Source organism: Oryctolagus cuniculus, chromosome 10, assembly GCF_051225735.1.
Source record: "Oryctolagus cuniculus isolate XC-2025 breed Fujian yellow rabbit chromosome 10, ASM5122573v1, whole genome shotgun sequence".
NCBI classification, from domain to species: domain Eukaryota; kingdom Metazoa; phylum Chordata; class Mammalia; order Lagomorpha; family Leporidae; genus Oryctolagus; species Oryctolagus cuniculus.
Window position 1 is genome coordinate 19,632,603 of NC_142876.1, and position 13,180 is coordinate 19,645,782.

Below are 13,180 nucleotides of genomic sequence, written 5' to 3' on the forward strand. Positions count from 1 at the left end.
CCCTCCATGTAGGTCCACAGTGTCCCTCTAATTTGCATGGAGTTTCCTCTGCGGTTTTCTCCCTAACTCTTCCCTCAGACCGCACTCTCTCCACTTGTTTTAAACTGTCTTCCCCTAGACTAGAAGAGTAAGCTCCCTCCCTATTCCACCATCTCTCTTCAAATTTCATAGATAAGATTCCAAGAAAATTCCTTCCACCAGCCCTCCCTCCTTCCTTTTTTTTTTTAAATTTCTTTCATTATCATACTTTGAATTTGCTTCATAATATAATTATTTATAAACACAGGTTCTAAACAAAGTGCTCTGAGTAAAAGGTAGGTAGCCCACTGTTGCATGGGGTCTACGAACCTTTTTAAAAAATGCTTTTGTATCTGTGCTATCATTTTCTTCCTTTTGTGGATTCATCACTGTTAGGAATTGGAAAAGGAGTGTACGTCTTGCTCAGCTCAATAGTTTAATTTTTACTGAGTGTTTGCTCTGTGTCAGGCCAATGCTAAGTAGTAGGGATGCTGAGACAAATAAATGCCAATTTCTAGTCCTTCTCTATCCCTGTTTAATCTGAGCCCAGTCACAAGAGAAGCTGCCCAGGAAGTGGAGCGGAGAGGGTTCAGCATGGTGAGCAGGTGACTGATGTGTTCCAAGACCTACAAGGGCACACAGGGACCAGGAGGTGACCATGTGATCGGGCCACTAGAGAAAGCTGCAGCCATCCCCAGGGCTCTGGGGACCAAGGGAAGTGCAGCACTATGGGCCCCAGGAGTGTGGTGTTCCCTGTTGGCACTGGGGATGCAGAGGGAGGAGTTGCTTGGTACTGATGATAGCAGAGAGCTGGGACAGCGCCTCATGACAGAAACAGAGAGGCAGGCACTGCAGAGTGTCTACGCCCAAAACAGTGGGTACAGGTATCCTGGCATCTTCCCTCCTCTACCCTCTGCTAGTACCTCCCGCTGCCAATTGAAATAGGTGCCAGCTGGAGCCTACAGGTCAGCTCCCTGTACCTTGAGGGCCTGCCACATGCTGAATGGATGGCATGATCTGGGGCCTACACTGTGGTGTAATGGTTAAAGCTGCCACCTGCAGCACCGGCATCCCTTATGTGTGCTGGTTCGAGTCCTGGCTGCCCACTTCTGATCCAGTTCCCTGCTAATACTCCTGGGAAAGCAGTGGGAGATCACCCAAGTCCTTGGGCTCCTGTCCCCACATAGGAGATCTGGGAGAAGCTCCTGGCTCTTAACTTCAGCCTGACCCAGCCCTGACTGTTGTGGCCATTTGGGGAGTGAACTAGCCGATGAAAAATTTCTCTCTCTCTCTCTAACTCTGCCTCTCAAATAAATATAAAAAAGGATAATCCTCAGACATCTTCAGTTCTTGTCTCCGTCCCTGTCACCTTCGGTCCCCCATCCTTGAAGTCACATGACATTGAAAGTACTCGCTACAGTAGAATAGTCTGTCCCCGCTCTCGCCCCGAGTCATTCAGCTGCCTTCAACATGAAACCTGAAGGTCTCACTGTGCACACGCGGCCCTCTCTGGGGTCCTTCCTACTCTCCCCTCTCGCTCGTCTCCCAGAGCCAGCCCACTTCCATGGAAGCCCGGCGTATGCGGCCCTTGCTTCTTGCCTCCCCTCTGGCAGACGCCCTGATCTCCAGGAACATCTGTAGCTTCATCAACAGACCCTTCCTCAGGTCCTACCTCAGCAGCTGGGAGCAGATCGGAGACAAGACCCCATGCTTGCTCTCGGAGGGCTCCGGTCTCTTCTTCCCCCTGGAACACGAGATCTGGCTGAGACCGGACGTTGACGTAAAGCAGAGTAAGCAGACGCAGAAGGGAACACGACTCGGCTCTTAAGGGTATTTCAAAGATGAGACCTGAGAATGGGCTTCAGGAGGTGAGCGCGGCAGAGCATGGACAAAGCTGGGAGTGAGAGTAGATTTTCAGGATCGGGACCGAGGCGAAGGATCTGGGAGTGAGGAGGCTGGAGGCAGTTTGGGCTCATCTTTCTCACACTTTAATTTTAACTGATGCCTAAAAGTTGTACACATTTATTGGGTACCATGCAATAGCCCAATACCTGTATACACTGTGCACTGCTCCGTACAGGGACAACATAACCATCTCGAACATTTATTGTCTCTTTTTGGTGGAAACATGCAAAATCTTCTAGCGTTTTGTAGATAGATACACAGTACATTGTTACCCATGGTCCCCTGCTGTGCAGTAGAACTCCAGAACAGCCTTTTTCTTTTATTTTTTTAAAGATTTATCCATTCACTTGAAAGTCAGAGTTACGCAGAGAAAAGGAAAGGCAGAGACACTCCCCAGTTGGCTGCAATGGCCAGAGCTGGGCTGATCTGAAGCCAGGAGCCAGGAGCTTCCCGGGTGAGTGTAGGGGCCCAAAGACCTGGGCCATCCCACCCTGCTTTCCCGGGCCACAGCAGAGAGCTGGAACAGAAGTGGAGCTTCCGGGACACAAACCGGTGCCCATATGGGATGCCAGCACTGCAGGTGGCGGCTTCGCCCGCTACACCACAGCGCCGGCCCCTCCAGAGCCTCCTACTCCTGTCCAAGAACCTGGGGCCTGTTCCTCCTCAGTCTTTGCCATCCCTCCCTCGCCTCTGCTCTCCTCAGCCTCTGGGAAGCACCACGCTCAACCTCTATGATAATGGTGGCTCTGGATTCCACGCATGACTGATCATGCTGCACTGACTTTCCTGGCCCCGCTTAGTCACTTAACGGCCTGCTTATTGTCACAGGACTTGACCCTTCTTATGGCTAGTAATTTCAGGAGAGGACGTTTAGCCTAGTGGTGAGGTGACAGCGTCCCTTATGGGAGCACCTGAGTTTGAAACCTGGCTCCTTCTTCAGACAGAGGCTTCCTGCTAGTGTGGACCCTGGGGGTAGGCAACAGTGATGGCTCAAGTTGAAGTCCCAGAACCTGTCATTGGCCCAGACCATTGCAGGTATCTGGAAGGTGAACCAGTGGGTAGGACCGATCTGTCTTGGTCTTGGTCTCGCTCTCACTCTGTCTCGGTCGGTCTTGGTCTCAGTCACTTGAGCTCGCTCTCTAGGTCTCTTTAGAGCTCTCTCACTCTCTAGGGCGCTCTCTCTCGCTCTAGGTCTCTCTTGGTCTCTGTGTCTCTCTTTGCTCTAGGTCTCTCTTTCTCAGTCTCTGTGTCTCTCTAGGCCAGTCTCTCTTAGTCTGCCTGTCTCTAGGTCTCTCTCTCTCTCTCTCTCTCCCTCGCTCTCAAAGTCTCTTTCTCCCTCTCTCTCGAAGTCTCTCTCTCCCTCTCTCTCGAAGTCTCTCTCTCCTTCTCTTTCGAAGTCTCTCTCTGTCCCTCTCTCTTGAAGTCTCTCTCTGTCTCTCTCTCGGCCTCCCCCTCCTTTCCTGGTGAGTCTCAAGTTAAAAAAAAAAAAACACATTATCCCGTCGCATGTACATACAACATTTTATTCATCCACAGATGGACATTTGGGTGGATTCCGTTTCACTGTCTTTGTGAGTAGTGCTGCAGTGAACGTGAGAGTACAGAAGTCTCTTCAACAGACGGATCTCGTTTCCCTCGGATGTGTACCCAGGAGCGGGATTGCTGCACCGTATGCCAGTTCTGTTTCTAGTCTTCAAGGCACCTCTGTACTGTCCTCCACAATGCGTGTCCTAAGTCACATGTCCACCAGAGCGTGCAGGTTCTCTCTCCTCCACCTGCTCGCCAGCCCTTGTTTTCTTGTCTTTTGTCTCCAATCTAGCTGGGGTGAGAGGATGTCTCGGGATGGCTTTGATTTGCGTTTCCCTGATGAAGAGCGATGCTGAGTGATTTTTCCTGTGTCTGTTGACCATTTGTGTGGTTTCCTTGGAGAAAGTCAGTGTAGATCTACTGCCCACTTTTACATCGGCTCATTTGTTCCTACCGTTCAGTCAAGCGGCTTAGATGTTCTAGCTATTAGCTCCTTGTCAGATGTAGTGTTTGCAAAGATTTTCTCCCATTCTGTCTCTTTTTTGATTATTTTCTTTGCTCCTCTTTTAACTCTGTGAAATTCCTCATGTCTATTTTTGCTTTGTTTCCTGTGCTTTTGGGGTCTTAGCCAAAAAAAAAAAAAATCCATGTCCATTCCAACAACTGGAAGCATTTCTACTGTATTGCCTTCTAATAATTTCACAGTTTCAGGCCTTACATTTACGTCTTTAATGCAAGTGGAGTTGCTTTTTGTATAGGGTGAGAGAGAAGTGCCGAGGTTGATGCTTCATGTGAGTATCCAATATTCCCTACACCATTTATTGAAAAGACTGCTGTTTTTGCGATGTGTGTTCTCAGCACCTTTGTCAAACTTTTTAAAGTCCCCTTGTACTGGGATGAATGATGGTTTAAGAGGGGATTCGCGATGCTCGTGTGGATGGCGATGCAATTGCTGGACTCTGGAAGAGGTCCTCCGTGGGGGGCTGATCCGCACCTCCGGGGTGGAGAAGTCAGTGCAGTAGGGCTCGTGCTCACGCGTCCACCATGGGTGTTTAGAACACACATCCAGGGAAGGAAGTGATGCTGACACCCACTTGAAGAAAACCTAAAATATGTCCATGTGGATTTCTCACGGTGCAAATATGCCCTCTCCAGAAAGGCTTCTGTAAATAGTAACTCTGCTGTCTGCCTTGAAAATCTAATGATGGCGTCTGAAAATCTCATTCAGACTCCAGAACACTTCCGCCCCTGAGAGCGGCCCTGGCTCGGTTGCACTTCCGGCTGCCTGTGGCCGCTGCCCCGCTCCTCACACACCTGGGACTGTCTCTCCATTGTTCTCTGTCCCTGCCACGCCCTGTGTCTGGGGCACCCTTGTCCCAACCCACCTCTTCCGGAGCAGCATCCATCGTCTCCTCCTCACTCTGAGTGGGTGTGACTCTTGGGGAGAGTCCCCGCTGCGCCTGAGCTCTGGTGTGCGTGGGCTCCGCGGGCAGCCTGGCCGCTGCTGCCCGGTCACTTTGCATCTTCCCCTCGCCTCCTAGTGCTGCGGACACTTACTTCTACCTCGCTCTCTCCTGCAGACCTGCAGCTCCTGGGCGGGGGCGCGGAGGGCAGGCACCGTGCTCTGTCCATCTTGCTGGGCTTTTCCCGGTGCAGTGTGTGTCATGGTTAGGAGCCAGGGCCGTCGCTTACTAGCTCTGTGGCCAAGGGCCATTGCAGGATCCACTGATCTCATCTGGAAAATGAGGATGCCAAGAATGTCTACCTCTTAGGATTGGAGATCTAGATAATTTTATTTTTTAAAGATTTATTCATTTATCTGAGAGGTGGAGTTAGTCACAGAGAGAGAGACAGAGAGGTATTCCACCTGCTGGTTCACTCCCCAAGTGGGCCCATATGAAGCCAGGAGCTTCTTCCGGGTCTCTCATGTGGGTACAGGGCCCCAAGGACTTGGACCGTCCTGTACTGCTTTCCCAGGCCATAGCAGAGAGCTGGATCAGAAATGCAGCAGCTGGGACTAGAACTAGTGCCCACAGGGGATACTGGCTCTGCAGGCAGTGGCTTAGCCTGCTACACCACAGCACTGGCTCCAAAATTTAGATAATTTATTAAGTAATCGAGTTCCTGTCCCATTGTAAATAAATAATACTTCTGCTCTTATACTCCTAAAACCTGCACAGCTGATGAGTGACATTTAGGTGGTACTTGTTCAGATCATGAATAGGAGCACCTCGGAGGACTTGGGCTGCGAGACACCCTTACTTAATAAGCATTAGCTATTGTGGCAACTTATTACTATTCACTATTTTTGTTAGCGGCTTAAAGGAAAAATATTTAAGTATATAAGCTGAAATAGTTAAGGCCCTCTAGAGTAAACGGTTTCTTAAAAAAAAATAGATTACCAGACACAAGGCATGAAGGGGACTGTTTCAAAACAGTGAGGAACTTGGTCGCGGTCAGTACTACTCAGACGGGCATTTGGCCCAGCGGGAAAGATGTCCCTTGGGAGGCCCTCATCCCATATCTGAGCATCTGGACTCAAGTCCCAGCTGCCTGAATTCAGCTTCCTGCGGATCCTGGGCACATGGAAGACACAAACTGAACTGCCTGCTCGCAGCTTCAGCCGCGTTCCAGCCCTGGCCATTGCAGGCCCACAGGAGCTCTCTGTCTGTCTCTCTTCTTCAAATTTTAAACAAAAGCAAAAAATGAAAGCATCCAACCTGGAACTATAGAGAAGGCAACAACTTTAAGCATAAAAAGGGAATCCAGTTGGGTGCCAAGGCTTTAAGTGCAGGAACTGAGTGTTCCCATCTGGAAAGCCACGAAATCGGCCTGCCTTGTGCAGTTGTTTGAGGGCGTTAAGTTGGAACTCATGATGCAAAAACGTCAGAGAGCAGATGTTTGTCAGCGTTACAGCCCTCCATGCCAAAAGTACAAGAGGAAATCAGATGAGTTTGGAACAGTGTGAAGAGGAGGCAAAAACGACCCAGGACCGACCGCGCCCTGCACACCGCTGCATGCCTGTGCCTCCGTCCCGTCCCGCAGCTGCCACCAGGCCCGAGAGGATGCCTGAAGGGGACGCTGGAAGAGCAGAGGCCAAGCCCCAGAGGAGAGGATTCACGAAGTTGTCGGCTCAACCAGCTCCTCCAAAGCCAGAACCCCAGCCGAAAACCCGCCCTGCGATAAAGGGGGAAAAGGCCCCCGAGAGGAAGTGGGGTGCGGCTGATGGTGGCAACGCCGGGAGAACCCTGTGGAAAGTGGAGACTGGAAACTGCCCAGGCTCAGAGCTGCAGGTGCTGCAGGGGCCCGGTGGCGGGTGTGCAGTTACCATAACTGTGTCTCGCGACGACAGCTTAGAGTACTGTGTTTTGTCAACTGTTAGAAGAATGCAGAAAATTTTTTTTAAAAAAGATGCATTGACAGAGTTGCAGAGAGGCGGAGAGAAGTCTTTCATCTGCTGGTTCACTCCCCAAATAGCCACAGCAGCCAGGGCTGGGCCAGACCGAAGCCAGGAGCCAGGGGCCTCATCCGGGTATCCCACTTGGGTGCAGGGGCCCAAGAACTTGGGCCATCTTCTGCTTTCCCAGGCCATTAGCAGGGAACTGGATTGGAAGTAGAGCAGCTGGGACTTGAACCGGTGCCCATATGGGATGCCAGCATCACCAGCTACCTCACAGTCCCCAGAGCAGCTTTTTGACCTTTGGTAGCCCACTGAAGGGAGCTGAAAGTTACTGTTACTGTTAATGATTGTCTGCCCAAGTCCTGCCTGAAATACCAGGAGTTTCTATGATAAGAATCTTTAATAAAGCTGCATATATTTTGGCTTGGGGAAAAGTTTAAAAATACTTTGTCTATGCATTTTTTTTGGTAGTATGCATTTTCTATGACATTGCTTGGAAGAACCCTCATACTTCATTTGCTTATCTTTGGTACATTTAAAAAGTGTGTGGGTGGGGGTAGAGGACTGGTGCTGTGGCACAGCAAGTTAAAGCTTTGGTCTGAAGCACCAGCATCCCATATGGGCACCGGTTCTAGTCTCGGCTGCTCCTCTTCCGATACAGCTCTCTGCTATGGCCTAGGAAAGCAGTAGAAGATGTCCCAAGTCCTTGGGCCCCTGCACCCGTGTGGGAGACCCGGAAGAAGTTCCTGGCTCCTGGCTTCGGATCGACGCAGCTCCGGCTGTTGTGGCCATCTGGGGAGTGATCCAGCAGATGGAAGACCTCTCTCTGTCTCTAACTCTCTCTGTAACTCTGTCTTTCAAATAAATCTTTAAAAAAAAAAAAAAGTGGGGGTAAAAATACTAGAGGTTGAACTAACCTGTATACTTACAAGTGATTAGAAGCCTGGATTTATTCCCAAGTCAGTTGCTGATGTCCTGTCACTGAACATAAGGATGATACTGCTTTTAGAGTTCAATGTCAAATATTCTTTTGTCAAATGGAAAAATAAGAGCAGAACCCACCCACACTGTAATCATTTGTAATCAGAACTATCTGATTCTTTTAAAATACCACCTTAATAAACCCACCTTAATAAATGGGAAGAAGGAAATCCTACTTCTGAGTCGTGAGTGACTCGAGACTGACGCTTGTCCCAGCCCCTAAGAGATGACATTATGCCCAAGCAGGGTTCCAGGTATGTTTATGAAGATGTATTTACAGAGATATTTTGGGCACCTGTGTCATACAAGGCAGCGTGCTGAGCATTATTAAAAATAGGACAAGAAAATAAATAAATGGACCTCATTCCCTGAACACAGGCCTGTCACTTCCTGAAGCTGCCTGGGGCCATTATTAATGTCACAGTCACTTTAGTCGAGGCCGCCCCGGCCCCTCTTCGTTGGTCGATCAGTTTGAGAAAACAAGAAACTGGGCTGATGAGTGAGGATCAGCTTGATTGGGGGTGGGGTGGGAAGTAACTAATACCCGCGGCTCTCAGACCGCAAAGTGAAAAATGGCTCTCGCAGCGAGAGGGCACGGGGACTGCAGATGAGCAGGGCGGGGTTCACAGAGCCGCCGGAAATGCTCCTCTATCAGAGGGCATGCGAATGCTGGGCCTGGACCGTGCCGGGAAGCAGAGTGGTGCCGGGAAGAGATGGTGACGGGGATGCGGTGCGTGCTGCTGGGGGCTGGGTGCGGGCAGGTGCGTGTGTGGAGGCGATGGGGAAAGGGTCCCCAAGCAGGGGCTCCTGAGCTGGCCTGAAAATGTGAAAAGGCCCCCAGGAGAACAACTAGGAATTACATTCCCCAAGAGGGAACAGCAAGTGCCAAGGTCCTGTGGTGGGGATGTGACCAGCGTGGCAAGACTGAACGCAGGGAGTGAGGGGTGAGAAGACGTGGGAGAGGAGGTTGGGGAGGTGGCAGGAGGGGAGGCGGGTCTTCTAGGGCTGGTCCTAGAGATCCTGAAAGGACGCCCTTACATTTACCTTGTGAAGTCTCTTCTAGAGTAACTGACACTAGTGTGTTGTTTGAACAGTGTCTTTTGTTCTTTAAAGAGAAACACAAAAAGTTGCCATGTGCTAGTTCACTCCTCAAATGCCTGCAGTAGTCAGGGCTGGGCTGGGCCAGGCCAAAGCCAGGAGCCATGAACTCGTTCCACATCTCCCAAATGGGGGGCAGAGACCCAGCTGCTCGGGCCATCCCCTATTCCATCGTAGGGTGTGCATTGGCAGGAAGCTGGAACGGAAGCTGAGCTGATGTGGGAGGCAGACATCCCACGTGGCAGTTGAACCGCTTAGCCAGACACCCACCCGAGATGGTCTCCTGCGGTGTCCCACCATGACGTGGGCACTCGGTCCAGCATGGTTCAGCGCTTCCCAGAGGCAGACTTGACTTCTCTCTCCTGACCTGACAGGTGGAGCTCTCTACCCAGGCACCACTGTGTCACTGGCACAGGTGCATTGAAATTGTCCCCGCTTGCTTCTGACATCTACTCAGGCATTGGTCAAGCATTGGTCACCCCGTGCCTGGGGGTCAGGCTACCAGGGGGTCGTGGCGCATGACTTTGTGGCTCCTGCAGTAGGAGCAGGATGTGTCTCGAGCCAGGATTCTGCAGTGGTAGATGTCCAACACTTTGGACACTGAACTGGCAAAATGAAGACCAACGCCCATGACCCCCATGTACAGATGCATCCTCTGCACTTTTCCAAAGTCTCAAAGACACAGCTCTCTTCCCTGTGGGCACTTTTCATCCTTGTTTTTTAAAGGTTTGTTTATGTGAAAAGAGTTAGAGAGGCAGAGAGAAACAGACCTTCCGTCTGCTGTGGCAAATGGCCACAAATGGCTGAAGCTGGGCTGATCCGGAGCTAGGAGCCAGGAGCTTCTTTCGGGTCTCCCACGTGGGTGCAAGGGCCCAAGGACTTGGGCCATCTTCTACTGCTTTCCCAGGCCACAGGAGAGAGCTGGATCAGAAGTGGAGCAGCCAGGACGCAAATCGCTGCCCATGTGGGATGCCGGCACTGTAGTTGGTGGCATTACCTGCTACGCCAGAGCGCTGGCCCCTCTGTAAATGCTTTTCAAAACCACGCCATCTTCTTGGTCAGCTGATCTGTGCCTGCCTTGTTCTTTTGCATAAAACAAATGGTATCATCCAGAAATGACCCATCCAATTAAGCCCAGCTTGACCTAGAGGTCAGAAAATTACAGTTGGGGCTAAACCCACACTTCGTGGAACTGTGCTGCAGATATGCTACAGCAGACTCTAATTACAGACCCCCGTAGATAAAAACACAGCCTTGCAAAGAAGTGTGTTTAGAAGCAGGTCTGCCATGGCAGGGTAATTTACCGTCTAACTAGAAAAGCTTGAGAATAAGCAGCTTGCAATCCAACGGCAAACTGAACGATCAGTTCCCTTAAATAGACGAGACGGTGCTGCGTAATGACTCGGCGCTAACCTCGTACGTGGAATTTAGAAACTGGTAAGGAAAGTTTTCGGGACAATGCTATTCTGTCTCCTTGAGAAAAAACTACGAGGGAAAGGGTGTTCTTGCAGGTTAGTCCTGGTGGGGTACCGAGAGAGAGGTCAATGTAGATCCCACGTCCTCTGTTCCACCGGACAGCCTGCCAGGGAGAAATACACATCCATGGTGAGACGTGAGAGAGGCTACTGGCTCGTTCTGACCCTGCCCTGCACCCCGGATCTCCCCACCCGCCCTGCCCTGGCCTCTGTGCCCGACGTGCTGACGTCCACAGGCTGATCCCGTGGCTTCCTCGTCCTCTGGTCTTTATTTAGCTTTGGCGGGTGGGAGGTGCAGGCAGGAAGTCGGCTTCCTGGTCATCACCCTCCCACAGCCTCTTGGCACCACCGCAGCTCTGGCAGCGGCTCCATGCACAGCCCCACCCCCCACCTCCGCGCAGCTTCTCGGTGAGGGTGGCTCTTCACTCCTGCTAGCCCCTGGGTGCCGCAGCACCCCGTGGTCCAGCCCACAGATGTCTGTAGTCCCTTCCTGCACTTTGAAGTTAAACCTTTCCTGGTGTGCTATCTGCAGCCTGTCGGGACTGACTGAAACAAGACGAGGCCTCCCCAGAGCCTGTGCTGCCGAAGGATGCGGCAAACACAAGCGAGCACGTTCCTAGATGTGGCTCGGTGACGACCATGGATGTGGTATCTAGTGTATGTGTCTTTACCAAAACGTTCACAAAAATCCCCAAGGGCTGTACAGATGGGAAAACGCGTGTGAAAACAGTGCTCTGAGCCAGACGGCACTAGGCGAGTTGCAAGGTCAGCCTTGCACCCCGGCCGCATCCCGTAGGTGTTGGCGTATCTTTATCTTTCTGAACCAAGAAGCCACGTTGTTTAATTTCTTACATATTTGTGAATTTTCTAAAGTTTCTCCTAAGACCTCTAGTTTTCTATCACTGAGGTCAGAAGATACAGTTCTGGTTTCAATCATCTTTAATTTGTTCAGTCTGATTTTGGGATCTAACGTATGATCCATCCTGGAGAAAGCTTCGTGTGTACTTACTGTGTATTCCACTGCCCATGAGCCACGCCCGGTCCATTTGGTCTGAAATGTAGTTGAAACTGATTATTTTCTGAATACTCTATCTGGGCACTGTGTCCACTGTTGTGAATAGGGTATGGAATACTACTACTACATTGTAATTTCTCTCTCCCTTTGGGTCTATTGCTATAAAAATTGAAGTGCTTTGATGTTGGTGGAGGGGGGGGGGCGGTGTGTGTGTATACATACTTACAATTGCTGTATCTAGCTCAATCCTTAATTATATTTGTGTGTATGTCTCTCTAGTGTTTGACTCGGAGTCTATTTTGTCGGCTGTAAGTAGCTACCTGATGCCGTTTGGTTTTCACCTGCATGAAATATCTCTCACCACATCATCTTTCATTCTCTGCATCCTGAAAGGTGTGTCTCCTGTAGGCAGCACAGAATTGAGTCTTATTTTCTTAAGCTATTACAGGGACTCTATTGGAAAACTTATTCCATTAGGTTCACAGTAATTATTGACAGGCAAGAACTTACCACTTACTTTCTAGTTGCCCGGAATAGACTGTTCTTCGCTTGCTGTGTTTGAGAGTTGGCTTTCTTTAGTAGTGTGCCTTGAATCTCTTCTGCTCTGTGCTTCCACTGTAGACTTCTGCTTTGTGGTTACCATGATCTTTGCAGTAAGTAAGTTCACGTTGTTGTGTGCCCAAGGCTTGCGATTAACTTGGCAAGAATGTGAGGTGCAGCAAGGAAAACACAAACCTTCCAAGGAAACAAGAAGGTGCAGGACCCGTTTTAGCGCAGAATGAACTATCGCTGAGTAGGAGCCAGATGTTGAAGGTCACGGAGTCTGAGTTCCTTCTGTAGGAGAGACAGCCACGTTGAAGGGCTACAGGCTGGGGCCTCGGAGCAGCCGGAGCGGGTGCCACGTGTGCCGTGTGGAGTCTGTGGCATGAAGAGCTCTCCACGCTGGGCACGCTGAGCGAGGGAAGGGCCATCCTGAGTAGTAGTGTATGATGCTCTTCCATTTTCCTTCCCCCCGCTCCCCCACACAGGCATTTAAAAAGAAACGGCACTCACAGCACGATAAACATATTAGAGAAAACCTCACTGTTGGTACAAGGCCCTGGGCTGGAAACTCGCAAGCCCCAGGCCACTGGCGAGGTGCACCCAGGAGAGCCCTGGGGTGGCTGTGTGAGTTGTTCCACTGACCGGCCAGAGGGAGCATCCTGCAGGAAAGGTGCAGAGGTGGAGGAGGTGGTCTGTGCCACTTACGACATTTCCCTTGGCTCACTTTTAAGTAGAATTTTACTGTATTCTTTATGCTTTGTTCTTATTTATTGATAAGCAAAATAAAATCGCCCAGATATTCAGAAATGAAACACAGCTTGCACGTTTATCTGACGGAAACTCATTCTCTTCCCTATAGCCATCTCCTAACTTTGGTTTTTACTTAAACCTTGAGAAAAATTTAAGAAATCGTCTGAGCTTGAACTTGGAGACCAGTTCTTTCTCTGCTCCTTCACAGGAAATGCCCTCGGTGCTATTTCTGAAATGCCAGGGACCACTGAAGCCTTTTCCTAAGCCACTCCCATCGCTCTAGGTCAGGTCCTCACACTGTCAGCATCACGGTTGCATCGGCGTAAGTGGTCTTCCTGTGCTGGTCTCTCGTGGAGCTTGCCTGGCACACAGGAGGGCGCCGCACTTGCTGGCCTCCTTGTGACGGGGTGGGAGTCTGTGACAGGTTGTGGCCAGTGACTGTGAGCACTGAACTGTTATCTCCCTTTG

The 13,180-nt window shown here is 50.6% G+C and overlaps 1 long non-coding RNA gene across 5 annotated transcripts in view; it reads left to right on the forward strand.

The window, feature by feature from the left end:
- Window positions 1–13,180, forward strand: part of LOC149123699 (uncharacterized) — a 45,064-nt gene that overhangs the window by 29,842 nt on the left and 2,042 nt on the right. Inside the window, exon 3 of one of the 5 annotated variants that reach the window (XR_016213951.1) lies at window positions 12,448–13,176. The exons of 3 other annotated variants lie outside the window; for them this stretch is intronic. This is a non-coding gene — a long non-coding RNA (uncharacterized LOC149123699). Of the gene's footprint in view, window positions 1–3,459; window positions 5,196–12,447; window positions 13,177–13,180 lie in introns of those variants that run through there. One more of the 5 variants, XR_016213949.1, reaches the window with a different exon arrangement.